The following is an 18,468-nucleotide window of genomic DNA, read 5'->3' as shown; positions in this document are numbered from 1 at the left end:
CTACTCCATCCATTCCGATGATCTTCCTTTTGCCTCTCCTCACGACAACACGACTGGGCTTTGGCGGGTCGGTAATGAAGAAGCATTGGTCCACTTGGGAAGCCAGTACCCATGGCTCATTTTTCGCGGTGACGTTTGCGCCCGCGGTCTTGGATTTGGCTTCGGGTATAACCATGGTGGTGAAATACCGGTCTTCTTTTATGACGTTCTTGGCCCATCTGACACGGAACATCGGTACCTTCTCTCCAGCGTAGCTCAGCTCCCAGATCTCCTCGATCCTTCCGTAGTATCTGTCCTTGTCGTTACCGGTGTAGGATTCCATCGTTACCCCGGAGTTCTGATAACCATCGCTCTTCATGTCCTTGGCCTCGGTGTAGAATGTGTAGCCATTGATATCGTACGCCTCATAGGTCATCAGGTTGTGCTCGGCGCCCTGTGACAAGGCGAATATGAGTTGTTCTTCTGCGGAAGAATCCTCATGTAAAGGGTACGACAGAAGCTTCTGCTTGAACCAACGCGTGAAACATGAGTTGTGCTCTTTGAGTGTATCTCCATCCGTCCTCTGTTGGCCTCGGTCATTGTACGTCTTCTTAATAAAGGTTTTGTGCTCTACCACCCAAGAATCGACCACGTCTATGTGTTGTAGCGCGACTAGGTTTGCTCTTTCAAAGTCGGCGAGTCGACCCTCGAAGTCGACATGCATTTCGCGGCGACCCTCACGGTGACCCCATCCAGCGAGCCTGCCGAGGTGCCTGTTGACGGGCAGACCAACGGGGTTCTCGATGCCTAGATAATTCGTGCAGTAGGAGATGCACTCTTCGGTCAGAAAGCCCCTGGCTATGCTTCCTTCTGGACGTGACATGTTGCGAACGTATCCTTTGATGACACCATTCATCCTTTCGAACAGCATCAATCTGTGCAGGAACGTCGGCCCGAGTTGGATGATATCCTCCACTATATGGACCAGCAGATGCACCATAACGTCGAAGAATGCGGGCGGGAAGTACATCTCAAGCTCGCATAGTATCACCACGATCTCTTCCTGTAGCCTTCTGAGTTGCCTCACGCCAATCGACTTCCGAGAGATGACGTCGAAGAAGTTGCATAGGCCAAATAGCGTTTCACGGACGTGCGCGTCCATGATCCCACGGATTGCAACTAGAAGTATCTGCGTCATCAGCACGTGACAGTCGTGAGACTTCATCCCGCTGAACTTCTGCTTCGCTGGGTCTAGGTATCTGCTTATCTTCCCCGCGTAACCGTAAGGAAGTTTTACTCCTAGGAGGCAGGTGAAAAACTGATCGATCTCCTCCTGACTTAGAGTGAAGCACGCGGGAGGGTAGTCATTTCCGGTCTTCTTGGCCTTTTTGCCTTTGCGATGACTTTCTGTGTCCTGCTTCGCCTCATCATCATCATCATCATCATCATCATCATCATCATCATCATCATCATCATATATAGCGTGAAGCTCCTGCCTGATGCCCATTGATTTCAAGTCTGCCCTTGCTTTCGGCCCATCTTTGGTCCTCTCTGGCATGTTGAGCAGGGTACCAAGCAGACTCTCGCACACGTTCTTCGTGATATGCATGACATCAAGGCTGTAAGGCACACGGTGGATCTTCCAGTATGGCAAGTCCCAGAAAACAGACCTTGTTTTCCATACCTTCAGCAGCGGCTCTGGCGCCTTTCGCTTCTTTCCCGGCTCTGGCGCCTTTTGCTTCTTTCCCGGCAGTGGGCAGTCTTTCCAATTTTTCAACAGCTTGTCTATTTCCTCGCCGCTCCTCGTACACGGGCGTTTTCGGGGTTCGGTTTCACCATCGAACAGATCCTTGCGTTTCCTCCACGGGTCATCATCGCGAAGCCACCTTCGATGTCCCATGAACACGGTTTTCGAAGACCCGGGATCTCTATCTAGCTGGCGATACGTTGTGTCATCCATGCACCTTACGCATCCAGAAAATCCGTGGACTACCTGCCCCGCAAGATATCCGTAACCGAGATAGTCGTGCACCATCGTGAGCAGTGCGGCTCTCATAGGGAAATATTCTTTCTCTGCGGCGTCCCACGTATTGGCTGGCGTTTTCCACAGCGTGTCAAGCTCCTCTTTCAGCAGCCCCAGATACAGATTGATGTCGTTCCCTGGTTGTTTCGGCCCTTCAATTAGCATACTCATGTGAATGTACTTCCTCTTCATGCACAACCAGGGGGAAGGTTGTACATCCACACAAACACAGGCCAGGTGCTATGTGTGCTTCTCTGGCTGCCAAACGGATTGACTCCATCGGTGCTCGCGCCCAGCACGATGTTCCTTGGATCGTTCCCAAATTCTGGGTATTCGAAGTTCAACGCTTGCCACTGGCTCGCATCCTTAGGGTGACTCAGCATCTTGTCTTTTTTATCTATCTCCGGATCATTTGCGTCATCTTCTCGCTTCTTCTCCTCCCTATCCGCGTGCCAACGCAGGAGCTTTGCTACCTTAGGATCCGCGAAATACCGCTGCAGACGAGGAGTGATCGAAAAGTACCACACCACTTTTCGAGGAGCTTTCTTCCTCTTCTTGTATCGAGTGACACCGCACACCGGACATATGGTAGACTCCGCGTGCTCGTCCCGATAAATGATGCAATTGTTCATGCACACATGGTATTTCACGTGCGGTAAATCCAAAGGACACACGATTTTTTTTGCCTCCTCCAAACTGGTCGGGCACTTGTTCCCCTTGGGAAGACGTTCGTGCCAGAATGACATGTTCTCGTCGAAGCATGTGTCGGTCATTTTGTGTTTTACCTTCATCTCCAGAGCCATGAGCGTTACTTTTAGGCGGGTATCCTCGGGCCTGCATCCTTCATACAATGGAGTAACCGCGTCTAACTCAAGTTGATCCATCTTGGCTTTCTCTCGGGCGGCAGCTCTTGCGTTATCCGTCTGCTTGAGAAGCAGCTCTTGAATATGAGGGTCCTGCACCCAGCCCATCGATGGTCCAGCGTCGTCTGCTCCGCCGGCATCATCATCATGTCCTGCATCTTCTACATGATGACTGTGTACAGCATCACCGTCGTGATCATCTCCTGGGGATTCTTCGTCTTCTCGCCCCCCCGAGCCGCGGTGGTTGTCTTGCTGCCCTTCCTCATTTCTTGCCCAGCCCCCATGGACGACTTCGTAGTCATCTTCATCACCTTGCCACCGATAGCCATCCATGAAACCACGCAAGAGCAGGTGGTCCCGCACCTGCCCGGAATCCAGGTCCGCAATAAGGCTATTCAGCTTGCATCTTCGACACGGACATCTTATCTCCGTCTCGTTCTTTTGAAGCATCTCGGCCTTCGCGGACCTCAAAAACCTATTCACGATGCATTCGGTCATCGTGCGGACCATGGTCGCCTGCGGGGTAGAGCAAAACGATATTTTAGAACCAAGAAAAAATTTGGCATGACTTTCCCTAAAAATAGGACCAAAAAGAATGCTTAATACCAAAATTCTCGCCGAAACGGAAATGAATCAACATTCCGGCAAAATATTGGCAACTATCGCATTTCAAATACCGGTACACCTCCAAACACAAACACATATGCAACACCACAAACATATGCAACACCACGAACATACATAGATCTAGCTAGGGCATAAAAAGTGCATGTGCACATTGTTGTAGGGAGAACAACATAAATATAGCTTTCCCCCTTACTTACCTAGCAAAACAAGGTAACTTAACCACTTAATTTGAATGAATCTATGGTGGAAATGAGGTGAAAAAGGGGAGGCACCCGAGACAAGGAGGAGGCGGTGGAGAGAATGAAGTGGGGAGAAAGTGAGTGTGGGAGGAGAGGCTGTCCAAAATATCTTGTTGCTGCCCACTTACTAATGGCGCACCAACAACAAATGCGCCATTAGTAATCCAGGTTACTAATGGCGCACCCCCTGGTGGTGCGCCATTAGTACTTTTGCAAAAAAAAAGGAATAAAAACAATAATAAAAAAATAACATTAGTGGCGCACCTTCTGGCTGGTGCGCCATTACTAGTTACAACTAGTAATGGCGCACCACCAGAGGATGCGCCATTAGTATGTTTGGACAGGCGCACTAGTTCAAAAAAAAAATTGGTACTAATGGCGCACCGTGGGCAGGGTGCGCCATTAGTAGTTTCAACACTAATGGCGCATCAGAGGGTGGTGCGCCATTAGTATATACTAATGGCGCACCACATATCTGGTGCGCCATTAGTGTCAATTCCATCTATAGCCCTTTTCCTAGTAGTGGGAGTTGCATAATTCTCATAGTTACAGGAACATGTATAAGTCATGAAGAAAGCAATAGCAACATACTAAACGATCAAGTGCTAGGCTAACGGAATGGGTCATGTCAATCACATCATTCTCTTAATGATGTGATCCCATTAATCAAATGACAACTCTTTTTGTCCATGGCTAGGAAACATAACCATCTTTGATAAACGAGCTAGTCAAGTAGAGGCATACTAGTGACACTATGTTTGTCTATGTATTCACACATGTATTATGTTTCCGGTTAATACAATTCTAGCATGAATAATAAACATTTATCATGAAATAAGAAAATAAATAATAACTTTATTATTGCCTCTAGGGCATATTTCCTTCAAACTCCGTCCCCACACTCCTTGAATAGATGCCCCAAATATCCGCAGACCGCACACCAATCAGGGAGCCGCTCGTACTTCACTCTGAAAATTACTCGTTGGACAGCATCCTTCTTTTTGATCACTAGCGATACAGCGTTCTTTAGCGGTTTGGTAACATCAATCCTTACCCTGACACGAACAAAATTGCCTTCAAAATCCTGTGATTTTGGTTCAGCGTAGATAAACTCGCCGACTGTCGATGACAGAGCCTTGATCTTGGGGAAATAGCCTTATGGAAAATCATGGATCTGGATCCATATGTCAATTTTGTTTAGCTCTATCGTGGACGGCTTAGTGAAACCATCATAATGTGCCAACACCACCGCTTTACCTTTGTACGCCTAGGGTCCCTCCTCCATGACCCGTTCCCAGTCACCCAAGCAACCAAATTGCATGGTGTACAGATTCTCTTCAAGCGGTCTGATCTTGACTTCCTTCGCTAGATCCCAAGCAACCCTCATACCTCGAAAGAACCAGTACTGGCTGTAGCTTTTCTCGGTGTGAACCCTAGCAATGGTCATCCATCGCGTCGCCTCCGCTGGCAACTCGTCATCTTCCACCACTACATCCTCAAGCTCGTCCTCTTTCAGTCCAAGCTCCTCCATCATGGCTTCTAGGTCGGAGGCCGTCGTGCCCGACCCTGAAGCAGTCTCGTCCATTGACCTCTTGCCCGTGAAACAGATGATCCGCGGGCGGGGTAACCCTAGCTGGCCTCCTCTACCCGCCGAGCGACGTCGGCGAGGGAAGAGGCGAGGGGAGATCGGTCTCAACGGTGGTGCGATCAAGATCGCCTCCGCCGAGAGGAAGTAAACCCTAGTAGTAGGGTATGGCCGAGAGCTCGGCTGTAGATGCTCTTAGGCGGAGGAGCTCCACATCTATTTCGCCATGCTTTTGTGTCAATGGGTCATGGAGCCCACAGGCGCCAGAGTACTGAGCCCAACCTGGCCCATAGACAGCCCGAGGGCTCTGACCGACTCCACCTCGCCAACTAGAGAATCGCCTAATCCTCAAAAAAAAAAAAAGCTGTCCTCAGGACTGGAGTCCTCCCCCTTGGGGCTTGGGCGCGGCCTCCTCCTCCTCGCCGTTCGACGCGGCGGCGCTGCAGGGCCGGATGGGCTACGCGTTCCGGTCCCCGGACCTGCTCCGCCGCGCGATGACGCACGCCTCCTACTCGCGCGAGAACGGCCGGGCGCTGGCCGTGCTCAGCCTGGCCGCGGCGGAGTCTGTTGATCTTGGGTCAACTCTTGTGCAGCTGAAACAACATGTCACAGTGACAGAGTACTACACTAGTCTGCATTTGAGACACCGCCGGATCCTTGTCTGAATTCACAGTGATTCGCAACCGCTGACCATTCAACTGGGGCAGCAATGCATGGTGAAATTCTTCTAACTCAAGACGACGTCCAAGCTCTGGAAGCATTAACTGAAACCTGCACGGCTGGAGTGTTTGTCTAATTTCTCTGAACGAATGCAGTCTCTGGAGCTGCAAATAATCCAACCATGAACCATTCACTCACATATGCGCACTACTAGTTGCAAACCAAGTGATGATGGCTCTAGTTGACTTAGGCAGTAGCCACAACTTCGTAGATGAAATATTTTGTTCATCGTGCTAAACTTTCTCTGCCTGCCGGTCCTCCTGTTCAGGTGACTGGACTGCCGCATCATATGGGCAATGCATGCAATCTCAGTTCCGAGTTCAGAGCCTGCAGTGGTGGGCCACACTTGTAAAGTTGTAATACAGCCAGGCGTGTAGTATTGTACTAGTTGGGAGCTTACGATGTTGTGCTCGGGATGGATTGGCTTAAGCAACATAGTCCAAATGACTTGTGACTGCCTCGGGAAGTTGACATGATTTCTGCATGACAATAAGACAATAATTACTCTGAAAGGAGCCCAGACACCAACCATCAAACTATTTCTGCAGGCCATTTCAACGGAGCAATTAGAGAAGACACTACTTGTAACGATGTCTGGCTTTCGTTGATTTTGCATCTAGCATTACTTTGTTCGCCCCCACATCAACACCAGCCGACCTCTCTGCACTTCTAACAGAGTTTCAGGATGCTTTCGGTGCACTTGCAGGACTGTCGCCTCATCACACGTATGATCATGTGACTTTCTCTATAAATAGGACATAAACCACCCAATTACAGACCTTACCACCACTCGACTCAGCAAAAGGATGAAATTGAGCGGCAAGTCGCGGAGATGGTCGCCGCAGGTATAGTTCAGCCTAGTATGAGTCCAGTCTTGGCTCTTCCTGACTTCAGCCAGCCACTGGCAACTGAAACTGATGCAGGATACTAGTATTGGTGCTATTCTATCTCACACAATCATCCTATTGGCTATCTCAACAGAGCCAATAGTTCAGCCCAGTACGAGTCAAGTCTTTGCTCTTCCTCACTTGGGCCAGCTATTGGCAACTGAAACTGAAACTGATGCTTTTCTATCTCACACAACCATCCTCTTGCCTATCCCTGGGAATAGCCAGTCAGAAACTTCCAGTGTATGATGTTCATAAGTGGAAGCAGTATTTACGCAGGACCTTTTGCTATCATCACTGATCAAAACATCTTTTGTCACCTACAAGATCAACATCTAACATCAGAGTTGCAACACAAGGCTATGGCAAAGATGGTTGGACTGCAGTTTCAATTCAAATATCACATAGGGTCAGAGAACTCTGTTGGAGATGCTCTGTCTCGAGCAGGACAGTTGTATACAATTGTAGCTATGTCAGTTTATCAACCAACCTGGATGCAGGAAGTGTTGAATTCTTATCAAATTGATGGTACAACAACTGAGCTTCTCACCAAGCTAGCACTTCACAATTCGGACGATCAGGCTTGTTCCTTGGATCATGCCTCATCAAATACAATGGATGTTTTTGGATTGGTAACAGTTCTGCACTTGAGAGCAATTTGATTAGTGCTTCATGATAGTGCAATGTATGGTGTTCGTGCAATGTACCATCGTTTGTCCATATATATTATTTTCTTGTCATGGTATGGTATGAAGAAACATATGAAGGAATGGGTTAAACAGTGTAAGTTGTTAGAGTTAGAGATATTTACGTCATGTAATCTTAACTATCTCCTAATTCTATCTCTTCTTCTCTCCCGTGTAAATCTCTGGCTCCTCTCGCTGTATCCTTGCGATCGGCGAGTGCTTGTACTCCAAGGCAAGTTTCTGCCACAGATCAATAAATACCACGCGGCTCCTCTACGGAGGAGTAGGAACGCTTCCATCGATCCAATCTAACATGGTATACAGAGCCAAGTCTCTTCCTATCGTCTAGCAAAACCAGAACCCTAACACCCTTCCATAGCCATGGCCACGAGCTCAAGCGCCATCGGCCTCAACCTAGGAGCTCCACCAACAGAGAAGCTCGCAAGGGGGAACTACCTCCTGTGGAAGGCGCAGGTCATGCTGGCACTGCGAGGAGCGCAAGTGACCGGCCTCCTCGACGGCAGCGACGCCGCACCGCCGAAGACAATTGAAGTCACCAAGGCGGACAAAACCACGGCCATTGAGATCAATCCTCTGTATGGCCCGTGGTTGTCGAAGGATCAGCAGGTTCTGAGCTACCTGCTGAACTCTCTCACCCAGGAGATCCTTGCGCAAGTCATCGGTAAGGATAGCACCTTCGATTTGTGGACTGCTCTCACCACAATATTCACCGCGCAGTCGCAATCTCGCATAACCAATCTACGGATGGCCATCTCCAACACCAAGAAGGGCAACATGTCGAGCAACGCCTTCATCGCCAAGATGAAGAACCTCGGTGACGAGCTAGCTGCAGCTGGGCGCCCGGTCACCGATCCAGAGATGGTGGACTACATATTGGCTGGTCTGGATCGGGACTATGATCCCGTCGTGGCAGCGATCGGCGCAATCAAGAACTCCATCAGCGTCGACGATCTATTCGCGCAAATCTCAGCGTTTGACCAGCGCATGGAGATGCTCGGGGACGGGCCATCAGGTTTCCGCTCCTCTGCCAACTCCATCTACAGGGGGTGCGGACAGTCTCGTGGCAGGGGAGGACGCGGCCGAAGCACTAGAGGAGGGCGCGGTCGAGGGAACCGCTATGCTTCATCTCCTGGTCGCGGCGGCTACCAGCAGAAACGGCCTCGTCCCCAACCACAACAACAACAGCAGCAGGAAGGTGATTACCCGGAGTGCCAAATCTGCTATAAATTCCATGCCGGCGGTGCAAGAGCGTGCTGGCATCGTTATGATGATGATCATGAGGAGAAGAAGGCAGCCAACCTCGTCACCAACAACTATGGCATTGACACCAACTGGTATGCCGACTCCGGTGCTACTGAGCACATCACCGGGGAACTTGACAAGCTGACGATGCGAGAGAGGTATCATGGCGGTGATCAGATACACACGGCAAGTGGAACCGGTATGGATATCACTCATGTTGGTAATTCAGTTGTTAAAACCCCCGTAAAAGATTTACATCTTAATAATGTCCTACATGTTCCACATGCTTCAAAAAATCTCGTTTCAGTTCATCGCTTTGCTCTTGACAACAACGTTCTTATAATCTTTTATCCCTACTCTTTTGTGATTAAGGACTTGGCAACGAGGAAGGTCATACTTAGAGGAAAGTGTGAGGGAGGCCTATATCCACTCATATCATCTTCATCTTCATCATGGTCGAATAAACAAGCATGGAGTGTCACCAAACCCTCTTCGGCAAAGTGGCATAGTCGTCTTGGTCATCCCTCTTCAGTCATAGTTAAGCATATCATTAGCAAGAATAATCTTCCCTATGAGTCTAGTGTTGAGTCAATTTGTGATGCTTGTCAGCAAGCTAAGAGTCATCAGCTACCTTATCCCATATCTACAAGTGTGTCCACTGCTCCATTGCAGTTAGTTTTTTCAGATGTATGGGGACCAGCTCCCACATCAGTTGGCAGATTTTCTTATTATGTTAGTTTCATTGATGACTATAGCAAGTTCACTTGGATATATTTGTTAAAGAAACGATCTGATGTTTTCCAAGTGTTTCTTAATTTCCAAAACCTTGTTGAGCGCCAACTAGACTCAAAAATTCTTGCCATGCAAACAGACTGGGGTGGTGAGTATGAAAAATTAAACTCCTTCTTTCAAAAGATTGGAATCTCCCACCATGTTTGTTGTCCCCATGCTCATCAACAGAATGGGTCAGCTGAACGGAAACACCGTCATGTTGTTGAGGTAGGACTAGCTCTGCTAGCCAATGCTTCCATGCCCTTAAAGTTCTGGGATGAAGTTTTTCTCACTGCCACATATCTCATAAATATTCGACCAAGCAAAGTCATCAAATTTGAGAGTCCTATCACACGTCTTTTTGGTACTAAACCAGACTTCAAATCTCTTCGAGTATTTGGCTGTGCATGTTGGCCCAACCTAAGACCATACAACACACGCAAACTTGCGTTTCGTTCCAAAAAATGTGTATTCTTGGGGTATAGCCCCATGCACAAAGGAGTAAAATGTCTAGATGTTCCCACAGGTCGAGTTTATATATCTCGTGATGTTGTGTTTGATGAATCAGTCTTTCCATTTGAAACTCTTCATCCTAATGCCGGCGCTCTCCTTCGACAAGAGATCCTACTTCTTCCATCTACACTTCGAGATTTTGATCACGGGGGAAACAATTGCAATAACCAACATGATGATAGTATTCCTACTGGAACCAGTCCTTGTCTTCCGTGTGTGCAGGTTCCTGAAGAAAATGGTGTTCAAAACGATCAAAATGATCAAAATCCCATTCAAAATGAAGTTGTATTTCATGTGGAAGAAGAGGACGAAGCTGGCGCGGCGAACGAGGAGGATTCGGCGGCGCCTGCGACTCCTGCGCGCCGATCTGTCTCGGATCAGGCGCGGATCCGATCTGCCTCGGATCAGGCGTCGGTCGACCAGGCGCGGGCAGCGCCCGACACGTCCCCGCCAGGCCCACGCGGAGAATCTCCTTCGGCTGGCGTGCGCATGCAGCCAATCGCGAGGCGCGACTCGCGCGCATGTCTGCCTGGTTCAGCTGGCGCGGGATCTTCTGCAGCAACAGGCAGTGAGGCACAAGGCGAAGAAGCCACATCCGTGGCCACTGGATCCGGTGCGGCATCTACTGATTCCTCTCCAGGATCTTCTGCAAACAACAATGCAGTGCGCCAGCGTGTACAGCAGCCTCCGCAAACCACTTCAAGAGTTGCAACTCGACTACAAAAAGGTATTAAGAACCCCAAAATCAGAACTGATGGCACTATTCGGTATGGCATGTTGTGTATTTCAGGCGAGCCAACAAAATTGGATGATGCACTTGGTGATAAAAAGTGGAAAAGGGCTATGGATGAGGAATACACGGCTTTGATGAGAAACAAGACATGGCATCTGGTGCCAAACAAGAAAGGTAAAAATGTTATTGATTGCAAATGGGTGTATAGGATCAAGAAAAAGGCAGATGGCTCCATTGACAGGTATAAAGCACGTCTCGTGGCTAAGGGTTTTAAGCAACGCTACGGTATTGATTATGAGGATACATTTAGCCCTGTGGTTAAAGCTGCAACAATCAGACTTGTACTTGCTATTGCCGTGTCTAGGGGATGGAGTCTAAGGCAGCTAGACGTACAGAATGCGTTTTTGCATGGTGTTCTGGAAGAGGAGGTCTATATGAGGCAACCACCAGGTTATGAAAACAAACAAAAACCTCATTATATATGCAAGCTTGACAAAGCTATTTATGGTTTGAAACAAGCACCTAGAGCATGGTATGCTAGGTTAAGTATGCAGTTAAAACGGCTTGGCTTCATTGCATCAAAGGCTGACACGTCACTTTTCATATATAACAAGGCAAACACTGTTATCTTTTTGCTCATATATGTGGATGACATTGTAGTTGCAAGCTCTTCTCAGAAAGCTACTAATGCCCTTCTGCATGATCTAAGATCAGAGTTTGCTTTAAAGGATCTTGGTGATCTGAGTTTCTTCTTGGGCATTGAAGTTAAAAAGGTTCAGGATGGTATAGTATTGAAACAAGAAAAATATGCAAATGAACGCTTGGCTCGGATGGGAATGAAGGATTGTAAGGTATCACCTACACCGTTGTCTTCATCAGAACAATTGTCAGCATATGAAGGGGAGCCACTTAAGGAAGAAGAAATCACCAAATACAGAAGTGCTGTTGGTGCCTTGCAATACTTAACCTTAACACGACCAGATATCTGCTTTGCTGTTAACAAAGTATGTCAATACTTACATTCTCCCACTTCTGCTCATTGGACAGCTGTCAAGAGAATTATACGGTATGTAAAGCATACTGTAGGTTTGGGACTTCAGTTCAGAAGGTCAAATTCTACACTTGTTAGTGCTTTTTCTGATGCGGACTGGGCAGACTGCAGTGATGATAGAAAATCAACAGGTGGTTTTGCTGTTTTCTTTGGTTCTAATCTTATTTCATGAAGTGCCAGGAAACAAGCAACAGTGTCAAGGTCAAGTACTGAAGCTGAGTATAAATCTTTGGCCAATGCTACTGCTGAAATTATTTGGGTTGAATCTTTGCTTGAAGAATTGGGAGTAAAGCAACGTCGTGTTTCATGTTTATGGTGTGATAATTTGGGTGCTACTTATTTAAGTGCAAATCCTGTCTTCCATGCTAGGACCAAGCATATTGAGATAGACTTTCACTTTGTACGTGAAAGGGTTGCAGAGAAGAAGCTGGAGATCCGCTTCATTCCTTCAAGAGATCAAGTGGCTGATGGGTTTACTAAAGCTCTACCATACAAGCCATTTGAAGCATTCAAGAACAATCTCAATTTAGGTTAAGATAGTTCAGATTAAGGGAGGGTGTTAGAGTTAGAGATATTTACGTCATGTAATCTTAACTATCTCCTAATTCTATCTCTTCTTCTCTCCCGTGTAAATCTCTGGCTCCTCTCGCTGTATCCTTGCGATCGGCGAGTGCTTGTACTCCAAGGCAAGTTTCTGCCACAGATTAATAAATACCACGCGGCTCCTCTACGGAGGAGTAGGAACGCTTCCATCGATCCAATCTAACATAAGTCTGTGAGCAGGCCAGACATGAAGGAGCAGTCCTTGCTGGTCTGTTACAGCCATTGCATGTTCCTACTCGTCCTTGAAAGCACTATGGATTTTATCGATGGATTTCCCAAGTGAAGTTTGAATGTTTTGAAGTGGTTTTGGTTATCAACATTTTCATACGGCTCCACCAGTGGCTACAGTCTTTGTCAATAACATTGTCTGGGGGTAGCAGCGCATCGCTTGGAGCTGATGGCGTCGAGCCAAATTCAACCAGTCTTCCACGTTTCGGAACTGAAACCATTCCTGGCGAATTATACTCCGGTATTATCTGACCTTCCGGAAGCAATGCTTGAGCGGCGCCTCGTCATGAAGGGCAATGCGGCAGTTCCCCATTCTGTAACTGTGACGGACGACGATCACTGGACCTTGGCCCACCTATCGGGCTGATTTTTTCTCTAAAAAAACCTATCAGCGTGATTAATTGTGACGAGCCTGGGAGGCGTGCGGCGTGTGTGTGAGAGACTATTTGAACTTCCATGTAGGAAAACGTCTATTTTAAACCCTGAACTTCCGTGTGAGAGACTGTGCGGCGTGCTTGTTTTTTTTGGCCGGTTTTCTTCTGTTTTTCTTCTATTTTCGATTTCGTGAACTTTTCTCGAGTTGATGAACTTTTTTTCGAATCTTTTGAATTCGTGAACTTTTTTCAAATTCAATCAACCTGTTTTCAAAACAATGAAATTTTGTACTAAAACAATTGTTAAATAGCACTGTTTTCGGATTGTAATCAGCAAAGTATTCTCAGTCCATTGGTTTTTTTGCATCAAGTCTTAAGCTGTCGGAGCTTTGGTAGAATCCCAGCCAACCCATTTGTATTTTTTCGTCTGTTAAAAATGACTTTTCTTTTGTTACACTGCTAAAAAAAAGGTGCACACATAAGGTGTTTTGAACTCGCAACCCCCCCTTGTTGGTGCAAAAACTGTCTACCAAGCACGCCGTCTCACCTCTTGTGAATATTTTATCCCAATTTCTTAGTTTTTTCTGTTTTTATCTAATACGTGAAACTTTTTACAAAACTCATGGACTTTTTTGAATCCATGAATTTTTTCAAATCCTCGAACTCTTTTTTTACAACTTTTTTCCAAAATCCACGAACTTTTCTTTTGAAAATTTGTGAACTTATTTTCAAACAAATTGAACTTTTTCTAAATCCATGATTTGTTTTAGAAAAATCGTGACATTTTTTCCTTTTGAAAATTTGGTTCAAGAGTTTTTTTTTCGTTTGGTATTTCCTACTAAGATGACCACGGATTTAGCAAAAAATTGAAAACGAAAAATAAAAATAAAAAGAACAGATCAAGAAAAGGAAAAGAAAGAAGAAAAAGAAGAAACAGGGAGGAAGTGAACAATTACGTGCTGTCCTGGTGGTAGCTTCTGTCAACCAACAGCAGGAGGTCTTGGGTTCAAGTCACCCTATGTGCTAGTTTTTGCCTTTATAAAGGATAAAAAAAACAGGGTTCAGTTTAGACCGGGATTGCATAGTTCAGGGTGCAATCGACCGGGATTTCGACTCGAGGGTTTGTTTCGCCGAACCTCTATAAATTCAGGGTTTAAAATGAACTTTTCCCTTCCGTGTATGTACCCAACAGATAGATTACTCTGAAATGAACGGTAACATATGAATCTCACCTCTCTCTCTCTCCCTCCCTCCCTCCCTCCCTCTCCCTAAGAGCGGCAATCATCTAATTTGGACCTCTAAACGCCCGCGGGCGTGTCCGGTCAGTGTCCGGGCGCGTCCGCTTTGAGCCCTCATTTGTCTGTTTTCACATCCACGCATCTCAAATTGACCTCCTCATATTGGGGCATTTCGCCGAGCAGGTTATATGCGACATAACTAGAGCACGTGACAACGGCCCTCCAGCTCGCAACCAGCAGTGGCACAGGAGTGGTGGCAAGCTCCGGTGACGAGCTCCGCACGCGGCAGCTTCCTGGAGCGCTAGGCACGCACGCAAATGCAGCGACGGCGCAGACATCACGCACACATGCCACGGGCCAGCTCGTGGTCAGCTTGCTCAGGTGACGCCGCGGGCGCGCGAGCTCCGGCCAGAGAACGGCCGTGGGTGCGAGCTACGGACGCGGGCGTGCAAGCTCCAGCCTCGGAGCGGCCGTGGGCGTGCGAACGGCCTTGGTCACGGACGCGAGCAGCCTCGGTCACCTCGTGCAGGCGGCACGCGAGGCACGACCACCGGTCGCGGGCTGCGGGCGTGGCAAGGAGAGCACTGGCCATTGGCGCGAGGAGAAAGATCAAAGAAAAAGTAGTGCGGATGACATGTTGGTATGTGCGCTAGCTACAAGAGTGTCCGAGGGTGACCGCGTAGTCTCATATTGCCCTCACATCTGAGGCGGGTCTAATGTACGTCGGTCAGTCAGTCCGGACATTTTTTTTTTGCCTTTGTTTACAATTTCTAAGATATTGTAAAGAATTTATTATATACTTCAAGAAATAATTTAATAATTTACTGAAAACATTCATTATATATATATTTAAAATGTTATCACAATGTATAAAATGTTTGCAAAACTTTTATAAATGATGATAGTATTAGAAAAATGTGTGTGAGATTGTTTAAAAATGTTCATGTGTTTCAAAAATATGTTCGTGAAATATTTAAAAAATATTTATACAATATGAAAAAATGTCAACGTAGTTTAAAAAACAATTGTAAGATTCAAAATCAATGTGTGCAACGTTTCAAAAATGTTCACGCATTTCAAAATAAGTTTTGTATATTTTTAAAAATGGTTGTGCAATGAAAAAAATGCTCACATGTATTTGATTTTTAAAATATGTACTCAGAAAAAGGTTCAAACATGGATTTTAATGAATGAGCATCATGTATTTGAAAAATGTTCAACGCATATAAAAGAAAAATCTTCCACAAATAAATGAAAAATGTCTGTACTGAAAAAAAGTAGATATGCATTCAAAAATAAAAAGAAAAAATCAGAGAAAATCAGTGAAGAAACGAAGAATTACCAACGAACAAAACTGAAGAAATGAACTAAAAACCGAAAGAAAAACCAGAAGAAAGCCAATAGAAAACCAGTGGAAAATTGAAACAGAACCGTGTGACTGGGCCGGCCCACTAGGAGGACTCCTTGAGGTGCCGCTATGTACATGTCCTCGTAGGCGATGTATAGCTACCAGCATCAATTGACCGATTTTGTTTTAGAGAAGGACAAAAAGAGGAAAAGGCTGGCCCACCTAGCGGTTACCTGCATGTTACCCCATGCGCATCCCTCATTGACTTCATTGTTCTATTTGGTTTTCTGGTTTTCATTGTACGCAGAGGACAAATGCTTCATCTACATAGAGAGGGGCCTCACGATGTTCGTACGGATCTAGAACTTGATGAGGACGATATTGAAGAAGCACATGCCCGAGTACCTCTAAGAGAGAGGTGTCATATCTCGACGCGGTCTAGTAGCAAGCTGGCCATGTCAGAGCAAACAGAATGGTTTAGGGAGCCATTATAGGCCTTGCTGAAGAAGTCGTTATAAAATGTGCCCATCCCGGCACTTGTTGCTATGCAATTGAGTGGGTGACCTAGTAATTCTTCCACTATGTTGTTGCTGGTTCTTCTAATTTTTGAGCGGCAAACCTTAGGTTCTCAGCATTTGAGCTTCCAATAGTCACTAGATTCTTGTTCATGAACCTGAGTCAATCATCTGCCACTATTGGCTCAGATGAGCTCGAAAACCTGGGCAGATGCGGCCTCATAACCCTTGAGTGTGTTGCCTTGTGTTGTTGTTGTTGGTGTTGTTCCTCAGGGAGGCATAATGTCCCCGTCTCCTTTCGCCTAAAATGTCCGAACGACGACGAAACCTGGTACATTTCCTCATCGATATCCCTGTTGACAAGAAGAAAGGAAAAGGCTGGTTTACGTTTGGACTTACAAAACTTGGTGTTATGATTTTGAAATTAACTAAAAAGTATATATAACCACCTAAATAAATCAAGCCTTTCGAAGAGCGGAAAAGACCGTGCGCCAGAACAGCCAAGTTACAGTCTTGTGCCGTTCCATCAGTGACAAGTGGGCTCATTGAAAAACAGGCCCACATGGCAGTGCCACAACTGCAGGCGACATACGTCAGGGGAGCCGCTTCCGAGCGAGATAAATAAAGCACCTGCAAGAGACATATTTCTCTCCATGATGAAAATAACCATTATTCCGGTACTTCCACGCCACAGGAACGTTTCTAGAGTTTAATTTCAGTGGAACCGGACCCAAAAGGGTGGGCATTTTTGGACGCGGTTTGATAACTTGTGTGACCCACGGGTGATGTTCGGTATGGTTATGTCTCGATGATGCCTCTTGGGCTCCCATTGTTCTTGTAGAAACAACCTGCCATTCACCCACAAAAAAAGAAAAAAGAAAAAAAAAAGAAACTATTTGCCATTCAGTTCTTGACCATTTTGATTTTTGAATGCAGAGGACGAATGCTGCATCTGCATAGGGAGGGGCCTGGCGGCGTCCGTCCAGATCTAGAACTTGATGAGGACAACATTGCAGAAGCACATGCCCGACTACCTCTGAGAGAGGGGCGTCGTAGCTCGAGGCGGTCTTAGCAGCAAGTTGGCCGTGCCGGAGCGAAGAAAGTGGTTCAAGGAGCACGGACATGGCAGTGTCGGGTGACGGGGAATTAGGGGAAAATGTCGAGCGGCTGTAGGCGTTGCTAAAGAAATTGAAATTGTTGTAGTTAAACTTGTTTCCCTGGTTTTGAATTCTGAATTTTGGACAGAACAACAACAAGGGATTTATTGGGTGAATCTTGAACAAACGGGTTCACTCTAATCTAATTACTATATTAACCCCCAAAACCCCTCTCGACGCGGAATCCCCAAAATCAAAATCCCCGCCCAATCTTCCGCCGCCCGCCCTCTCCCGCCGCCATGTCGCGCCACCTGCTTCTCTTCGTGCGCGGCGTGCTCCTCCTGCTCGAGCGTCGCCGCCGCCGCCTCGCCCAGCCGCCGTCGGGCCCCGCGGAGGTTCTGCGCTCCGATCCACGCGGGCGATGTTGCGATGGCGCCGCAGCACAACGTCCTGCTCGAGCTGTACCACGAGGCCGTAGCGGGGGGCCTGGCGCGGCGACTGCTGCTCGCGCCGCAGCCAGCAGGCCCGGCCGACCTCGCCCCTCTTCAGCGCGCCGCCGAGCCCGAGCAGCAGGAGTCGGAGGCCGGGACGACCCTCCTCGCGGTCCTCTTCACAGCGGGGATCCGCCGTCTCCCGCGAGAGCCTCCGCTCGCCGTCGACCTGGACGACACGCGCGCCGTGGAGGTGCTCGTCCGCGTCTTCATCGAGAGAGTTCGTGCGGGGGTCCACGCGGGCGCGGGCGGGGTGGCGGTGGCGGTGGCGGACGCGCCTACGATCCACGAGGCCGCGATCAACATCGACACGCTGATCTTCAACAGCCTACTTCACCGGGCCCGCCGCGTCGCGCCGCCGCTCAGGGACAACTCGTTCGCCCTCCGCGTGCTGCTCCGCCTCCCTGCGCGCACCTTCGTCCGCTTGCTTCCGCCACCGGCCCAAGCCCCCGCCCCCGCCCCCGCCCCCACGTCAGTCCTCGGTGTCGTCTTCTACGCGGCTCTCCGCCGCGTCGATGCGGCCCTCCCGCTGGGCTCCGACGGCTTCCTCCGCGACTTCACCAACCTGATCGGCCCCTTCAGCAGGCGTCTCCTTCCACCGCCCAGTCAGGACGACCACACGGTCCTCCTGCTC

This window comes from Triticum dicoccoides, chromosome 4A (assembly GCF_002162155.2).
Source record: "Triticum dicoccoides isolate Atlit2015 ecotype Zavitan chromosome 4A, WEW_v2.0, whole genome shotgun sequence".
In the NCBI taxonomy this organism is placed as follows: Eukaryota; Viridiplantae; Streptophyta; class Magnoliopsida; order Poales; family Poaceae; genus Triticum; species Triticum dicoccoides.
The sequence above is the reverse complement of the archived record's forward strand: the minus strand, read 5'-3'. Positions refer to the sequence as shown.